This window comes from Rhinatrema bivittatum, chromosome 14, assembly GCF_901001135.1.
Source record: "Rhinatrema bivittatum chromosome 14, aRhiBiv1.1, whole genome shotgun sequence".
Classification (NCBI taxonomy): Eukaryota; Metazoa; Chordata; class Amphibia; order Gymnophiona; family Rhinatrematidae; genus Rhinatrema; species Rhinatrema bivittatum.
The window spans coordinates 42,615,558-42,629,441 of record NC_042628.1 but is presented as its reverse complement, the minus strand read 5'-3'; the positions used below and the strand labels follow the sequence as shown (position 1 = coordinate 42,629,441).

The 13,884-nt window shown below is 44.0% G+C and overlaps 1 protein-coding gene across 2 annotated transcripts in view; it reads left to right on the top strand.

Annotated features, from left to right (window-relative positions):
- Positions 1 to 13,884, top strand: part of C14H16orf71 (chromosome 14 C16orf71 homolog) — a 386,375-nt gene that overhangs the window by 330,184 nt on the left and 42,307 nt on the right. Inside the window, exon 29 of one of the 2 annotated variants that reach the window (XM_029576716.1) lies at positions 12,564 to 12,649. The exons of the other annotated variant lie outside the window; for it this stretch is intronic. The gene's annotated coding sequence lies outside the window, so the exon portion shown is untranslated. The remainder of the gene's footprint in view (positions 1 to 12,563; positions 12,650 to 13,884) is intronic. 2 annotated transcript variants of the gene reach the window in all.

Sequence of the window (13,884 nt, the reverse complement as noted above, 5' to 3'; positions counted from 1 at the left end):
TAGGATCCTATTCCTGAATGGTGACTACTAATGTGGAACCTTGCATGATGTAGCTATAATTTGGATTGCTCTTCCCTAAGTGCATCACTTTGCTCTTGTTCACATTAAATTTAATTTTCCATTTGCTTAGCCAGTTTCCCAGTTTCGCAAGGTCCTCTTGTATATTCTCACAATCCTCTTGTGATTTATTAACTTTCAATAATTTTGTGTCATCGGCAAAATTAATCACCTCACTTATTATTTCCATTTCCTGGTCATTTATGAATATACAAGCCGTTAAGCCCGTTAAAACGGGCTACATTACATTTTTTTTAGTCCATTTTCAAACACAGCCCCCCTCCCCCCTCCCCCTCTCCTCCCTCTCCCTCTCCCCCCTCCCCCTCTCCCTCTCCCACCTCCCTCACCTCCCACCTCCCCCCTCCCTCCTCCCCCTCTCTCCTCCCCTCCCCCCTCTCTCCTCCCTCCTCCCTCCTCCCCCCTCTCTCCCCTCCCCTCCCTCTCCTCCCCCTCTCCCCTCCCCCCTCCCTCTCCCACTCTCACCCTCCCCTCCCACTCTCACCCTCCCCTCCCTCTCCTCACCCTCCCTCTCCCACTCTCACCCTCCCTAACTCTCACCACCAAGTTCACAGCTCCTCCCCGCCCCCGCCCCTCACTCTCACCCTCCCTCCCTCACCACCAAGTTCGCTGCTCCTCACCGCCCCCCTCCCCTCACCACAGAGTTCGCTGCTCCTCGCTGCTGCTGCCGCCTCCCTCCCTCACCACTGAGTTTGCCGCCGCTCCTCGCTGTCGCCACGGCCGCTCCTCACCGCCGATAGTGCTCCTCACTGCCGCCATGTTTTTCAACAGCTGACGCTCCGCTTGACCGACGTGCTCGCCCGCACATGCGCGGTAGAGCTGCTCTCTACTGCGCATTTGCGGCACGTCGGTCAAGCTTCATTTATTAGGTTGATTAAAAAGCAGTGGTCCCAGAACAGATCTCTGGGGCACTCCACCACAATTCACCTTTTTCCATTGAGAAGATTTACCATTTAGCCCTGCGGTCTGTTTTCTATCTTTTAACAGTTTGCAACCCACAATAAGACACTGCTCCCTATCCCATCACTTTTTAATTTCCTATCATGAGGGACTTTGTCAATTGCTTTCTGGAAACCCAGATACACTATATCAACTGACTCACCTTTATCCCCATGTTTATTTACATGTTTAGACTGAAAGCAAACTAATTCGGAATCTTCAGCTGCCACAAGAAGTAAATGAAATATTTCTGGCAGTAAGAAAACGAAACACAAGAAAATCATATAACTATAAATGGACAAGATTTACCCACTAGTGTCAGGCACAGAAGACAGACCTTTTTTATCTGCATTGTCCCAGTTTTTATGAATTACTTAATGTATCTCATAAACATGGATTAATCTAACTCAGTAAGGGAACACTTGAGTGCCATTTCTGCTTATCATCAGCATGAAGGAAGCCCATCTTTTTCCCACCATCTGATAATTTCTAGGTTTATTAAAAATCTTTACAGTATAAAGCCTCCAATTAAGACATCCCCACTACAATGCGATCTTAACGCATTGTACCATTAATGAAACTTCCATATGAGCCAATGGCAACAGCACACCTGAAATTTGTGACATGGAAAACATTCTCTCTCATAGCCATAACTTCAGCCTGGAAAGTAAGCAAACTACAAGTTCTTGTTACCTACCTTCCGTACATTTAAATATTTAAAAATCATGTAGTATTACATACTCATCCAAGTTTCTGATAGTATCTCAATTCCACCTAAACCAATCGATTGTTACCAGCTTTTTTCCCAAAACCATATCCAACACCAAAGAAACAAGCTCTTCACACATTAAACCGTAGAAGGGCGTTGTTGTTCTACCTAGAAAGGACTAAATTGCATAGAAAACATCTCAGCTATTCCTAGCTTTCGATGAAAATAAGAGAGGAAATGCAGTAATAAAACGTATTTTGTCCAAATGGCTTTCACAATGTATATCTCATTGCTATGAAACACAAAATTGTCAAGTTCTGCATCAGATCAAAGCCCATCAGCTAAGAGCAGTCGCAACAACATTAGCCCATCTGAACTCTTCATCTATGTAAGACATCTGCAAAGCAGCAATATGGTCATCAATATACACAGTTGCTCAGCACTATTGCCTGGAGCAAGAGTCTTGTGAAGACAGTAAATTTGGACAGTGTGTGCTCAATAGTATTCTAAACTAATCATTCAGTGTCTTGCTCAATAGCCATAGGTTGCAAAAAAAACAGTACTAAGCAACCTTTAGCTGGGGAGTCCCCATCTTGTTTGTGTTAAGCTTGGCCACAGAGAAAGCAAAGTTGCTTACCTGTAACAGGGGTTTTCTATGGACAGTAGAACAATCCCTGTGTCCTCCCCAGGAAGTTGAATACTAGCTAGAGGAAAGACAAAGAGGGCATACAATGATGCTAGTGCAAGAACTCCCACCAATGTCCAGAAGGGACTCAACAAATAAGTTTCTGGGCTTGGAGAGAATTCAGACCAACTTTTGGCACCATCAGATGTTCTCCACAGAGAACATCTTTTGCAGGTAAGCAACTTTGCTTTCCCATCAAATTATCAGGTTAATACAGTACTGGAAGATTCTTCATTGAATGCAGAATTTTCTAACACACACATCACATTGTAAGATTTCTTTTTGTTTCACCTGACAGGTGTGTGTCACATTGGTGCCAAGAAAAATTAAATGTAGTGGTCAATGATGCTGTTCCCTAGTGTTTTTTTCTCCCAGGGGCCTGATACCTCAGACTTTCTGTGGAGAGAGGCTGCTCTGTTTAGCCCTTCAGTGTAACGGGAGAGGAGCAGTGTTAGGAAAGCAGTGTTATTGTCAAAGATGAGCCTCCGGCAAAGGATAAAGAGCTTCCCAGGGGAATTTGAGGCTAACAGAAATAGTCATTGCTTTCCATTTAGAGTAGAGCCAAACTCTAGTGTGAGATACGGTGTGAGGCCAGCATTCAGCATACAATAAACCAAAAATGTTTTGGGTTATGTTCTACAGTGAGAGTATAGTTTTACTAACCAATGCGGTAAGTCTTTGAGGTAAGAGGAAGAAACAAGTAATAAGTAAATAAATAATAGTGAAATAACAGAAAATATCCCATGATGGCTTTATGGCTTGGCTACATGAGTTTACTCAGGAGACTTGTCTCACAAGGCTGGTAGGGATCTGGGCATGTCACAGGAGTGAAACTCTGGGTCATAAGGGTGTCAAGGGCTGGAAAGTACACACACCATGAGCATTACTTACTGGCTTATTGGAGGATAAAATGGGGAAGACCAACAGAAAAACATCCAAAAAATCTGGAGCAGATCCAGACATGTGGAGAACCTGGGTTTGATTCCACGGCCAGGACACTGCTCCCTGAGCCTGCCAAGACTGATGATTCTGTAGAGTTAGCAATCACAGCTATTGTTCAATGACAAACCTAGTGGCCAGACTCAGGAGCCACATTATTCCATTCTGGAAGGTGCCACATTCTGTGGCCTCTAGTCAAAGATGAAAACTGAAATAGCTAGACTAAGTTGGGAGTGGATATAAAATAGTTGAAAATCTCCTGGCTAGCTGTGAATGAAGGCTCTTAGCCCACTACAAATTCTAACTGAATTGGAGGTCAAAAGGAGAAGAAAGAAACTGCTGGGGCAAAAATTAAATCTGGGATATCCAGGATATGAGTTGCTTTCATCCTTCTGCAGCTTACATCTCAGAGCCCCATTCCTAGTGCTTTTAGCTGCACCTTTCTAGAAGAGAGAACAATCAGGCACAGAGCAATACAGAACTACTACTACTACTACTTGTTAACCTGTTTATTGGTACTTATGCTGTTTGCATCAGATGTCCAAACCTAAATAAGATCAAAGTCAAAAGTAAATTGTATAAGAATTTAGAGGAAAAAGATGTTTACAATATCACAGCTACAGATGAAGGAAAAGTGGGAATCCAAATCCAGCAATTCTTGCTGATCTCTATATTTGGGGTTGGGAAAGTAACTTTTTGCATTGTTACAGAATTGACAAGAGATGCATTTTCCCCTTCCCTTGGATTACTATGTAGCAAGAGCAATTAGGCAATCAGAAGAAAGCTAGATTCAATGGATCTCTCATAGTCTTTCAACCTAACTGTGTAAGATACAGTGGTCTCTAGCTAAAAATTGTCTCTAATGCTAGTGTCTGCAAAGTATTTTCTCCTATATACTCTTATTGTCCTGCATTATCTCACTATGAATTTTGGAAATGAAATGACCATCTAAAATGCTTATCCCAAGAGCAGCATAGAGTGCTGCCATGTGACTGATTCCCAACTCCATCTATAGCAGGTTGGAGCAGACCATGGCTGGGAGTGCTTATGCCCTAGAGAAGTGGTATTCACTCCCAGCCCTCGAGGACTGCCACAAAGTTGCGGTTTCAGGACAGCCCTAATGAATATGCATGAGACAGATTTGCATATAATGGAGGCAGTGTGCATGCAAATCTATCTCATGCATATTTATTTGAGATATCCTGAAAACCTGTCTTGTTGGCAGCTCTTGAGGACTGAGAGTGAATACCACTGCCCTAGAGGGAGATATTGCCAAACATTACTATACTGGTGGCACCTACTGGCCTACCGATGAGTATAATATGCTGCTATTATGGAGGGAATGGTTTCATGTCTTTTCAACCACAGGTTACTATAGCAGCATGTGAGTTTTTCAGCTATTAGGGGGTGCACTTGAAAGAAAATTCCTTTTCAAAGAGTTCCATTTCTGCCCCTCAATGACCACAGGCTGCAAAGCTATAAATCAAAATAAGGTTGTGCATTTAGGAAAAAGAGCAATAACTAGATGGATGGGTGAAAGGCAGTCAAAGGGGTGCAAAAAGAGAGATCTATTAAGCCCTCAAATGCTGGCAGATTTACTCTCTAGCAACATTCAGCAAAGCTAACAAGCTGCAGCCTTTTTCAGCTATGATAAATTGCTGCTGTAAAAGCTGTGTGGGGAAAAAAATCTCTGGTAATCCCCCCCCACTTTAGCAAAGATGGACAAATGGCTTTATGTACAACAACCAAAGGAAATCCTTTGCATTCTGTGTATTAAATTGTGCCTGATTTATAGGTCATTGATATCTCTTTGCTGCGTGTGTTACACAAGGATGAGAGAGAGAAAATCAATTGCATCAGGAATTATGTTATTCTAGTCCCAGCTGCCTTATCTGTCTGGTTTCCCTACTGTGTCCATCTCTTATATGTTAAAGTGCTGCCCTCCTGAGCAATCTGGACAATGGTAACTCAGAAACTGTCCCTGGTATCATACATAAGCTTTGTATAATATGTAGGAAAGTTATGTGCACATTTATTGGACACACAGTCAGACACAGAAAGGGGTTGAATTAGCACAAGGTTGAAATTTGTGAGCAGTTACGCCAATCATCAAGGCTTCAAACCTGGCTACTGTCCACTAGTGCATAATTCATATATATTCATAGTTCAATCATCTTTTTTTTAAATCTATCTAAAATGGAGAGTATAATGAAAATCCTCACATTCATTCATCTCATTCCTTCAAACTTGTTCTAATTCAGCCCCCTCTTGTGTCTGTATAATAGGTAAAGAGACATTCCACCATACCCCAGGTCACCTCTGTTCTCTGAGGACAAGCAGGATGGCAGTCCTCACACACTGGTGACATCATCTAATGGAGCCTAGCAAAACTATGTCAAAGTTTCTAAAAGTTTTACTGCACCTCATTGGGCATGCCATTATATTTAATTCCACACGGCGTCCCTTCATGTCTTTTTTGCGGAGCCCTCTGGTCACAGTGCTGTCTCACTTCTCTTCTAGGCTTGTTTTCAAAGTTTAAAAAAAAAGTTCCCTAGACACAGGATTGTTTGCATAGAATCCGGTGGTCTTGTTTTTCCTTGTAGTTGTTCCTAGGTAAAGTGTTTTTGGGGTTTCTACTTAGTTTCTTTTGTGTCATTCCACTCTGCAGTGATTGGGCTCTTCGGTACCCACCAGCCATCTACTCATTGTCACCAACAAGTTTGATTTTGCATCCCTTTTCAGTCTGACATGTCTGGTGGGTTCCAGCAATGCCCCCAGTGCAAAAAAGATCATGTCTGCTATGGACTCCTATAATAGATATGTCCTTTGCTTGGGAGCATCGTATGCTGTTGATGGGTGTCACACATGTGCAACCATAATCCAGAAAGGATGCCGATCCCAAATGGAACCTTTGGATAAATTCTTCAAGCACCAGAAGATCAATTCATCAGCACTGGCAGCACCAGACATCAAGGGAACTCGGACCTGCACCAGTAGAAGGAGCGGCATTGGCATTGGAAGAACCGTCTATTCCCTCAGTGTCATCAGCTGTTAATGAACCTGGAGAAGGGCCATCGTCTGACTCTTTCTGATCAAAGAAGGCATTGGGTTCTGCCTCTTTGACTCCGGCATCAAGGTAATCTCATGCTGAGCATCAATGGAAGCTGAAGAAGCATTTGCATCAATCTCCATTGATGTGCAATGCCAGGAGTAGGGATGATCTAATGATCCAAGAACCCCCTTGTGGTCCTCTGGCAAGGAGAACTCATCCTCAAGACATGTCAGGGACTTTTCAGTCTCCACTGGTCCTGATGTCTGCCACCATTCTACCTCGATTCTAAAGAGGATGTGGGCATGCCTCCTGCCTTCCAGTCAGTGTTGGCACTGGCGATCTTTGAAAAGGAATTGGATAAGAAGATCCAGCAAGCTTTGGAGAAGGTGCTGCAGGGCCTGTGTTGGGACACCAAGGCAGGCACCACCAGCCCTTGAACTGCTGCTCCATTCCCTCCGGGTGCTCACTAGTGATGCATCAGCACTGACGCTGGCACCAGTGCCCAATTTGACACCGATCCCTGAAGGGGCATTGGGGGCAATGGCTACCAGCCTGTTGATGATCTCTGGCTCCTCAAGAGAGGAAGCTTCCCTGACACATCAAAGTTCTTTGGGATCCAGGCCAAAACAGCCAACTGCGCTGGTCTGTGACCTATTAGCGGAGGACAGAGCACTGAAAGAGTCCTCACCAACAGACAGGATGAGTTGGAATCTCAAAATTCATGGGGTAATGGTTATGACTCTGCGGATATTTCTGAAAAAGAGGTGTCTCCCCTCTGACCCCTCTCCTCCACTAGAGAGAAGGAAGTCACCACTTGATGACTTCTCCTTCACAGGTTTTGTGATGAAAATTCTATAAGCCATTCCGTTTATGATACAGACAAAGAGTCCAGAGCCAAGATGCTGGACATCCTCTAGTTTGGAGAGCCTCCTAAGAAGATTGTAGCAGTCCCAGTTCCTCTATAAGGAACAGAAGGGCAGGAGAACCCGCTCTCTGTCAATAGGAAGGTGGATGTGATTTATCTTATCCAAATGGCTCCTGGATTCAACAAGTGGCAGCTGCCACACCAATCTGTGGTTGCAAATCTGCTGTCAAAAAGGCCCAGAGATCTAGGTCCCACTCCTCAGTGCCCCCAGGGAGGGATTCTAGAGCCATGAATACTGTTGGGAGAAAAGGAGCATAGCTCATCATGGGCCAGTACCTGCGGGACATTCTGAAGCAAGTGCAAGGGGTAGTTGAGCAGCTTCCTCAAAAGCAGCAAGATGCTCTCCAGTCACTGGTAGACAAAGGGTTGGTGCGTGGAAAATAAGCAACCTGTTTGACCTTTGATGTTTTTGAAATGGCATTGAGAATCTCTGCTGTAGGGATAGGGAGGAGTATGCAGACCTGTCTGGCTGTGAGCCTCAGATCTCCAGTCAGTAGTGCAAGAAAAACTTGCTGACATGCTGTGCACAGGAGAAAAATCTCTTTGGAGATGGAGTCAAGGATGCAGTTGCACAAATCTGAGATCATTGTGCAATGCTCCAGCAGCTCTCCATTAACACTCCAGACCTGGATTCCTCTTCCAGGAGGTATCTGAGGCCAGGACAGAAGACACCTCTTCTACCCAATGAGACACTGTCCTTTACCTCCTCGGTCCCATCTGCAGCAGACTCCTTGTCTGCTGCAGATGGGACTGAGGAGGTAAAGGCACCAGAGGGCAACAGAGAGTACCTAAGTCCCAGACTGCAATCCAGTCAACATCTGGGATGGCATTTTGACTGGATCACAGGGAATATAGTCAGTATCCTGGTACCCATGCCAGAGGCTCTTCCATTAAGGGAAGGCTACAGTTTTATGTAAATTGGTGGCTCAGTATAACCTCAAATGTGTGGGTCCTCAGAATCATTAGAAGATGGAGCAAATTTGGTGGAAGACCCGATTTGGGTCTTCCACCAAATCGGATCAGTTGCTACATCGGGAACTGCTTCTAAAGGAGCTGTCCTCCCTCTTAATGGCAGAGCGGTCAAGCCTGTTCCACAAGGCAAAGAGGGTGGGGATTCTATTCTAAGTATTTCCTGATCCACAGAAACCAGGGGGACTCCTTCCCATCCTAGACCTAAGGGACTTGAACAAATTCATCAAGAGAGAAAATTTTAGGATGGCTTCCCTGGGCACTTTAATCCCCTTCCTTCAAAAAGGGGACTGGCTATGCTATCTCAATCTCAAGGATGCCTATACTCACAGAGATTTTTTCCAGTCACAGGAAACATCTCAGATTCATCATAGGAGAACACCACCTCCAGTATCATGTCCTGCCTTATGGGCTAGCAACTGCTTCATGTGTCTTCACAAAACACCTGGCCATGGTAGCAGTATACTTACACAAACTGAGGGTGCACATGTTTCCTTTTCTGGATGATTGGTTCGTCAAGAGCCCATGTCAGGCAGGAGCTGAGGAATTGATGCACATGACCATCTGGGTGTTGAAGTTACTAGGATTCATTATCAACTACCCAAGTCTCACCTCAGCTCATCACCTCAGTTGGAGTTTATTGGAGCCCTACTAGACCCAACTCAGACAAAAGCCTTCCTTCCACAACAAAGAGCTACCACTTTGATGGCCATAGCAGAAGAGATCCAAATGAATCAGCTAACCATATCATGGCACATGTTGAGGCTGTTGGGCCTCCTGGCATCAACGGTACATGTAACTCCGTTGGCATATCTTTACATGAGAAGAGCCAAATAGACCTTGAGGTCCTGGTGGTTGGAGGCCAATCAAGACCTATGGGAGAGCATATGGATCACTTAGCCACTCAGGGACTCCCTGTCCTGGTGACAGGACAATTCCAATTTAGTCAGAGGAATCCCTTTCCAATCCAAATTATCCTCATGATGAATATGTCCATTCTGGGTTAGGGAGCTCATGTAGATGGGCTCTGCAGTTAGGGCTTATACACTACCCAGGAAAAGTTGCATCAAATAAACTTCCTGGAGCTCCAGGAGATCCAGCACACTCTATAGTCTTTCAGAGATCAGCTATCCAACAAAGTGATCCTTGTCCAGACAGACAACCAAGAGGCAATATATTACATCAATAAAGAGGGCAGTGCAGATTTGTACATTCTGTGTCAGGAGGCTGTTCAGCTGTGGAGCTGGGCCATCTCTCAGGAGATGGTTCTCAGAGTCACTTACCTGGCTGGAGTGGAGAGTGTGCTAACAGACAGACTGAGTCAGTCCTTGCAACCACTTGAGTGGTCTCTCAAGCAGAGGGTAGCAAATCTGATCTTTTTTCGCTGGGGAACACCCGTGGTGGATCTGTTCACATCCCCTTGTAAGAGGAAGGACCCATGGCAAGCTAGCCTTAGATGCTTTTGCCATGCACTGGGGCAAAAGTCTTCTATATGCATAATCTTCCAATACCCCTAACAGCGAAGACTTTGTTGAAACTCAGAGAAGACAGGGGACCATGATTCTTATAATCCGCTTTTGATTAAGACAGGTCTGGTTCCCACTAATGCGGGAGATGTCCATCAGAGAACCTTTCAGACTAGGGATTTCCCCAGATCTCATCACTCAGAATAAAGTTGGGTTGCGCCATCCCAACTTCTAGTCCCTATCACTTACTATTTAGATGTTGAAAGGTTGATTCTGTAACCCCTTTGATTTGTCTGATGAAGTGTCTTAAGTTCTTTTAGCTTCCAGGAAGGATTCTATTAGAAAGTCCTGTGGATTTAAATGGAGGAGGTTTGCCATGTGGTGTGAGCAAAAAAACCCTAGATCCTTTCTCCTGCGCCTCATAAAAACTGCTTGATTACCTTCTACATTTATCAGAGACTAGTCTTAAGACCAACTCAATAAGGATTCATCTTAGTGCAATCAGTACATATTATCACCATGTAGAAAGTAAACCCATTTTTGTACAACCTTTAGTTATACATTTTCTGCAAGATCTGCTTTATTTGAAGCCTCCCATCAGACCTCCTAATGTGATTTGGGACCTCAATGTGGTTTTGCCCCAGCTGATGAAAGCTCCCATTGAACCACTGTACCTCTTCATTATTTGTTTAAAACATATCTATACCATCTATATGCTTTTCTAGGTGGTTAAAAATAAACATCCATCCAAATTTTTAAAGATAAAAGCATAGATATACATTTAAAAAAAATCATTAAACATAAAAACATAATGTAAAAGAACTTAAAACAGAAAAAATTTGAGTTTTTGGTGGCAGTCACTTCAACACAGTGTTAGTGAGCGTCAGATGCTAATAATGTATCTACCGGATATCAAGTTTTTCCATGAAGGGATCTTAATCCGTCCAACATTTCTTTCCAGGGACAGCCACTAAGGTGAATAAGCACTGCACCATTTGGATTTCAAGAAAGCCTTGGCCTTCTTTCTAGAGCAGACTGATGCTCATAGAAAGTCCACTCAAATTGTTGTATCTCTTGACATTTTCAAGCTGGAGATTGCCTTTGCCAAACAAAGTATATCTAAGTGGCTAGCAGACCTCATCTCCTTTCTGTTATGCCCAGGTGGGTCTGAATCTGGTGAGTCATAAGAACATAAGAACATAAGAAAATGCCATACTGGGTCAGACCAAGGGTCCATCAAGCCCAGCATCCTGTTTCCAACAGTGGCCAATCCAGGCCATAAGAACCTGGCAAGTACCCAAAAACTAAGTCTATTCCATGTAACCATTGCTAATGGCAGTGGCTATTCTCTAAGTGAACTTAATAGCAGGTAATGGACTTCTCCTCCAAGAACTTATCCAATCCTTTTTTAAACACAGCTATACTAACTGCACGAACCACATTCTCTGGCAACAAATTCCAGAGTTTAATTGTGCGTTGAGTAAAAAAGAACTTTCTCCGATCATGTAAAGGCTCATTTTGTTTCAGCCATGGCAACCTGCGATCAGTCCCCATGAAGGAGATCTTCAAGACTGCGATGTGGTGTCTCTCGACTCATTCACTTTTCACTACTGTTTAGACAGAGCTGGCCAATGCAACAGTAGGATTGACCAGTCTGTCCTTCAGAATTTGTTTGAGGTGTAGAACCCAACTTCGTTCCCTCCTAGGGCCCATTGTTTTTGTTCTAGGTTGCCCCTCATAGGTTAAGTATAAAAACCAAAATGGTAACAAGCTTTTTAAAAACATTGTCGTCCCTGGTTTGCTGCCACTTTTTTCATGAGGGGCAGCCTGTAGCTAGGGATTCCCCATGTGTGAGGACTGCCATCCTGCTTGGCGTTTGTGAAAGCACAGTTACTTACTTATAACAGGTGTTCTCTGAGGACATCAGCATGTCAGTCCTCATGAAACCAGCCTACCTACCCTTGGAGTTGGTTTCTTCATAATTTTTCCCTTTCTTTCTTTCTAAAGAGACTGAAGGGACAGGTGTGGATGTGTGATATAATGGCATGAGTGGGCATGCTCAGTGAGGCACAGTCAAAGTTCTAGAAACTGACATCGTTTTTCTGGGCCAGGCTCCATTGGATGATGTCACCTCTGTGTAAGGACTGACATCCTGCTGTCCTTGGAGAATACTTGTTACAAGTTAGCAACTCTGCTAAATTTTGGGTCAGTCCTGGCTTTATAGCTCCTAAGTCAAAGCTTTATGGGAATTATAGTCTGAGATAAATGTTGAAACAAAACTAGACTGGCCCAAAATCCTACATGGGATTTGGGATGAGTTTACAAGCATGGGCTATGGAAAGTTCATAAGTCTCCTATTCAGTGGGATAGCTGGCAGGTTTCTAAAGTTATCCACCACTTTTTAGTGGTTGAGTTAACGGTGTGTTTATAAATCTTAAGCACATCTAACCTTTTAGTAATCTTTTTATTGTTAATTATCCATTGGAAAAAAACAAATCCATCTCACCCTTGTAGAGTAGAAGTGTACCATTGCCCCATTCAGAAACTCACTGTATCTGGAAGAGGAGTCAATGCAGCAACCTGGTGCTTTGTAATTCTGTCCAGTAATAAAAGGGCACTGTGTGTACATAATCCTGGAAGTCACAAAGCAGAGAAACTTGAAAGTTTCAACTTTACAAAACAACTTTGATTAGTGTGAAAGCACTACAAGTAGCTGGTAGTTGTCGCTCTCTTCCCTAGCATGTCCTGCTGTAACTTGTCCCCATGCTAGTCAGTAACCGCATTCTGCTCTTCCTCTCCTGCAGCACTTCCCGTTAACGGATGGCCCCTGCTTGGTTATTGCAGCTCAGAGAGATAATGCAGTTACTTGCTTTGACTCCCTGCTGGACAGGTAAGTAGGGGCACACATCATTAGCATGGCAGGTCTGTTTCTCGGGCATTAGAGAATGAGACTTCCAGGCTGAAAAGGGACGGCAAGTTTTGGTTTATTTTCTGCATAATCCATTTTTAATTCAGGCTGTTGCAAGGTTACGCGCTTCCCAAGGGTACCAAAGTCTCCATTATTTATATGCTGCCACCTTTCATTTGCATCAGAATGTCACAAAAGCCCTTCAGCTTTGGAAAGATCACAACCTGCTGCAAGGCCACAGGAAGAGGGACTTTCTGGGTTCCTCAGTTTCTGGGCATGGGCTCAGGTGAACTTTCTTTGGCCAGCAATGGTTAATGCAAAGGTTAGCAACTCTATTCCGCAGGTGCACTGATCAGGCTTTCAGCTTACCCTTGCAGTGCGAGACCACTGAAAACACCCTGACCCATTTCTTATGTTTCAAACTTTTTTATTAATTTTCACAACATCATCTTGTTACATTCAGAATGAGCAGTAAAGGGCTGGTTATCTCTGCACGCCCACTTCTCACACACAGCGGTGACACAACATAGTAACCCAGATCAACCCCTAAACCTGCCCACCACCCCCCTCTCCCTTTCTCATAGGCACAGGTTCTGCAAGTTAACAGAACCACAAGGTTGGGATTGCATTTTGAACAGTCCAATAGATACGGAAAGCATCTGTTCATGTTTGAACATTCATATACAAGCTGCGAGTTCTGGGAGGCAGTGTTTGTAGGTAGGCTTGCCAGATACCCCAAAACGACTTGCGCTTAATAGACCCATTTCTTATACATGGCCTCTTACTGACCCATGTGTTGATCTGCGAGTTTTGTAGCATTCTCAGAAATGCTTGAGTGGGAAATGATCAGGCTTCAAAGTGTTAACCAGTGGATGCAGACTGTTAGAAATCTTTTGATTTCTTTTGGACTCTGTAAGCAGCCAGCTCCACACAAAGTAATAGGGTTGCCCACCCTGGTGCCTGCAGATTGCCCGTAGCAATGCTCAGTGATTGCCAGTCTGCAGCGTAACTCCATTTACTCTGTTGTATGTAGGCTTGCCTCATATGAATTCACATTGTGCAGTGTGAAACTGTGACGGACCAATGTACTAAGGTACGACAACCACTTCGCCCAATGTACCAATCACTTATGTAAATGAGGATATCACAGCTGTAATATTATGGTAATGGACATGGTAATGAAGTATAATGAACTGATTAGACATTCTGCCCCTATG